The sequence below is a fragment of the Alosa sapidissima genome, chromosome 7, assembly GCF_018492685.1.
Source record: "Alosa sapidissima isolate fAloSap1 chromosome 7, fAloSap1.pri, whole genome shotgun sequence".
NCBI lineage: Eukaryota > Metazoa > Chordata > Actinopteri > Clupeiformes > Clupeidae > Alosa > Alosa sapidissima.
The window spans coordinates 1,557,501-1,562,500 of record NC_055963.1 but is presented as its reverse complement, the minus strand read 5'-3'; the positions used below and the strand labels follow the sequence as shown (position 1 = coordinate 1,562,500).

The 5,000-nt window shown below is 42.7% G+C and overlaps 1 protein-coding gene across 1 annotated transcript in view; it reads left to right on the top strand.

Annotated features, from left to right (window-relative positions):
• Positions 1-4,782: 4,782 nt before the first annotated feature.
• Positions 4,783-5,000, top strand: part of frmd4bb (FERM domain containing 4Bb) — a 61,809-nt gene continuing 61,591 nt past the window's right edge. The window contains exon 1 of the mRNA XM_042099456.1: positions 4,783-5,000. This exon is cut by the window's right edge and continues 134 nt beyond it. The gene's annotated coding sequence lies outside the window, so the exon portion shown is untranslated.

Sequence of the window (5,000 nt, the reverse complement as noted above, 5' to 3'; positions counted from 1 at the left end):
TTGACTATATCCACTTGATGGCAGCACATCACAATTGAAATCCCAGAGTGAGTGCCTGCGAGCCTGCGCACTTAGAAGCACTTGCTGGGCGCTAGTAGCCTATGCTCTTTTTATGTTTACTATTCCAATGCCACATACACACACAAACACGTGTAAAGAATGGTAATAACAACAGTAGGCTATGTGTGGGGCTTCACAGAATATTTGTTGATATGTAGATCAGTTATTTGGGTCCAATTCATTTACCAGCCTACTTTACGCTCTACTTGCCTATATGTGAATATTGTGTGTGTGTGTGTGTGTGTTCCATTAACTGTCGAGGCTGTGATAATTATCTGTGTGTGTGTGTGTGTGTTCCAGTAACTGTCAAGGCTGTGATAATTGTGTGGGTGTCTTCTCCCCCCCCCCCCCCCCCCCACCAGGCCTCTCTGTTGACTATCACACTCAGCTGCCATCTCCAGAGGAAGGGTGAGATCAGGAGACAGCAGGGCCATGCAGAGGCACCAGTGGACGCTACTGAGGAGCCGCATCTCTCTGTTACGCACTCAAACTGGCTGTGCGGTCAGCTTCCACACACACACACACACACACACACTGCTCTTTCAGGAATCACACACACACACACACCACACACCACACAACACACACACACACACACACACTGCTCTTTAAGAAATCACACACACACACACACACACACCACACAACACACACACACACACTGCTCTTTAAGGAATCACACACAGACACACACACACACATACACACACACTGCTCTTTAAGGAATCACACACACACACACACACACAACACACACACACACACACACACACACACACACACACATTGCTCTTTAAGAAATCACACACACACACAAACACACACCACACAGCACACACACACACACACTGCTCTTTAAGGAATCACACACACACACACACACACACACACACACACACACACACACACACACACTGCTCTTTAAGGAATCACACACACACACACACACACACACACACTGCTCTTTAAGGAATCACACAAACACACACACACACACACACTGCTCTTTAAGGAATCACACACACACACACACACACACACACACACACTGCTCTTTAAGGAATCACACACACACACACACACACACACACACACACACACACACACACACCGTTATTCATCTCTTCCTCCATATTTTCTTCATCTGGAATCAGCAAACAGGTTCCCAGGTGTGTTCGTCCACTTAATTATAATAATGTCCAATGAATCCACTGCCAAAAAACATCATTCCCTATTCCCACATCCTATTCCCATTCCCATCCTATTCCCATTCCCATTCCCATGAAGCATCATTATGTTGGTTTGGAACATTTGTGCTATATTTGTCTTGATAGCTGCGTCACAGAACAAGCTGACTGCAGGTGCTAGTGCTTTAGTTCATGCTGATGCTGATGTGCTGCACGCCTGCAAGCTGTTGGTTTGTTAGCTCACTCGTACACACAACACTGTCATTCCTCCTCAGTGCATGTAACATTACCAAGAGGCGCCTGCACTCAGCTTCTTTTATCTGGTGTGCCTACACAGCTGATGTAAATCTCCCTCGTGCCCTTGAGTTTCTGTTCTAACCCCTTTATTCTGTAAAAACAACACATTTTCTTTGTGTTTCACATGTTATGCCAGCAGAGACCTTAAATATCTGAGCTCATATGCTCACAAAACCTAATATCTGAGCACATATGCTCACAAAACATGATCATATCTGAGCATGTATGCTCACAAAACATGATAATATCTGCTTTCCCTGAGTGGCCATTCTCTTTTGGCAGTTTGTTTGAAAAACGTTTTTACATGTATGCATTGATTCATCCTGTTCTACTGTAGGTATGAATGCACAGAATTATATTTATTTGATTAGTTGCGTTATCGTCACGGTCGATCTCAGGTAATTCAAAGACAAGAAAGTAGGTGTTTCTGAGTACATGGGAATGGACAGTGCAGCCGACATCAGACCGCAATCCGACTGATAACAAAACAAACAATAAGCCGAAAAGGGGAAGTGGTCAGATGCGGTCAACGAGACTCTCGGGGGATGTTTGGGCATCACTCACTGTTTGTTTTATCTCCAGCTTTTGAATATGAAGATACGTTTGGCCTATTTTGTTCTCTATAACAGTTTATGGATTCACACTAAACCGGGGGGGATGCAACCTATGCACACTGAGAATGACCAACATTCACTTACAGTAAACAAATGCTCTTACACAGATGTCAGTGAGTTTATCTGCTAAATATCCCCCATGATCCCAGTTAGATCACCACAGATGTGTATAACCCAGATCAGATGTGTATAACCCAGATGTGTATAACCCAGCATGAAGATCAGATGTGTATAACCCAGATGTGTATAACCCAGCATGAAGATCAGATGTGTATAGCCCAGATCAGATGTGTGTAACTCAGATCAGATGTGTATAACCCAGATCAGATGTGTTTAACCCAGATCAGATGTGTATAACACAGATCAGATGTGTGTAACCCAGATGTGTATAACCCAGCATGAAGATCAGATGTGTATAACCCAGATCAGATGTGTGTAACTCAGATCAGATGTGTATAATCCAGATCAGATGTGTTTAACCCAGATCAGATGTGTATAACACAGATCAGATGTGTGTAACCCAGATGTGTATAACCCAGCATGAAGATCAGATGTGTATAACCCAGATCAGATGTGTGTAACTCAGATCAGATGTGTATAACCCAGATCAGATGTGTTTAACCCAGATCAGATGTGTATAACACAGATCAGATGTGTGTAACCCAGATCAGATGTGTATAACCCAGATCAGATGTGTTTAACCCAGATCAGATGTGTGTAACCCAGATCAGATGTGTATAACCCAGCATGAAGATCAGATGTGTGTAACCCAGGGGCTGCAGAGTGGAGAGGTGAGTAGGAAGTTGTTTGCTGATAGGAAACGTCCCCTAAAATAAATGAGCTCCCTGGCCCTGGACACAGCATCTCTGCATTCTGTTGTGTTGCAGAATCTGACCAGACACTAAACACAGACACTCTGAGACACCAGGGAGGCTTGTGCTTTGCTTTAGCATCAGGAGACACTGAAAGGTATCGAGCACACAAGCGCTTATCTCAGACTAGCAGGCAGAAGCACGTCGATGGTGTGCAGATGGTTAGTGGAGGCTAATGAGGCCGTTAGTCATGTCCAGTGACAGAGCCCCAACCCTGGGGGAGGAGGGACATTCCCACGGGCTAAACATTTACAGTAAGCTTTTACGGTGTGGCAACCAAACAGCGAAGAGGTGTCTTTGTCCATAAATCAAAAGCTCTCATGATCATGATGAGGCTATTAAAAGCCAGCATTAGTAGAGAATGCTTAACGTATTTTCTGAGACAGCAGCATGGTCTCATCTATCTTTTATGATTGTTACACACACTTGTTGACAAACTTTATGTACTGTAATGTGTATTAATGGAGCATTGCTATGGTGATCTTATTCTCCTCAATGAGAACCAGGTCACTGCTGTGTCCTCCGCTGCTGCATAAGTAAGTATAGTATACGCATATATGCATGTCTGTATAGTGTACGCATATATGCGTGTCTGTATAGTATACGCATATATGCGTGTCTGTATAGTATACGCATATATGCGTGTCTGTATAGTGTACGCATATATGCATGTCTGTATAGTGTACGCATATATGCATGTCTGTATAGTATACGTATATATACTATATGTAGGCTGCATGTCTGGAGGGTAAGCTACATGATAACGCTTCCTTTTAAAAGCTACTACCTATCTGTCTGTCAACATGAATATTAATATTTAATGACCAGTTGTAGCTCTTCTGTCCCTGTACGGTTGCAGTTTATCTACATGGCTCTCTGTTGGTAGTGTAGTGTAGTGTAGAGTAGAGTCTACTTAAACCCGGTGCTCAGATAGATTAGATATTCAAAAGAAGAGGTCACACAGAGACGCTAATATTATTATAGACTACTAATACTGCACTGATGTCCTGCTACTAATATTACTACTAATACTACACTGATGTCCTGCTACTATTATTACTACTAATACTGCACTGATGTCCTGCTACTAATATTACTACTAATACTGCACTGATGTCCTGCTACTAATATTACTCTAATACTGCACTGATGTCCTGCTACTAATATTACTACTAATACTGCACTGATGTCCTGCTACATCTTGTTTTACACTCAGAAAAGTGCCTGGATTTGTGGTCCTGTTTAAATGATCCAAAACTGCAACATACTGACACAATACACAGGCCTATCCTGACTGGATCGGGTATTAAGTCATAAATGAAATAAGGTTTCTATTCGTTGTTAGACCACATACTGGATTCTCTGGTCCTGGTAAAAGCAAGTATGAAAACACACTGAACATACAGAATAATAAGTATTTTTCAACAGTTTTTTTTTCAGTAATATGTTTTATTTGCCAGCTATATTACATTCATATATATGTTTTGACTACCAAGCACACTACTGGGTCCAATGCTAGGCTACTTGTAAAGCACAAATATGTTGAAATTGTTGAGATACTAGGCTACAATCAACAATAGAGGTTCATTGTGCATTGATTTGTCTTTAGATTTAGACATATATTGACGATAGGCCTACATTTCAAAAGACAACAGCCTGTTAGATGTTTATCTATCTATCTATCTATCTATCTATCTATGTTAGTCACGCATGAAAGCATAGGCTACACTATACATTATTTACAAGACAGGCTACAATGGGCTAATAATCGCTCATGAGCCGAGCGAAATTTCTGTTCATGTTGAAAGTGTGTAGCCTGCACAATGGCAGGGCAGGGCAGGGGTCTGTCTGAGACAGCTGGGTGCCCTGGTGTTGGATCGCGAGGCGAAGGCGTGGTGAGAGCAGATGAATGCAGGCGTGCGCGACGCGCGAGTACGAGAGGCGAGAGACACAGCTCAGCGGCTCTCTCC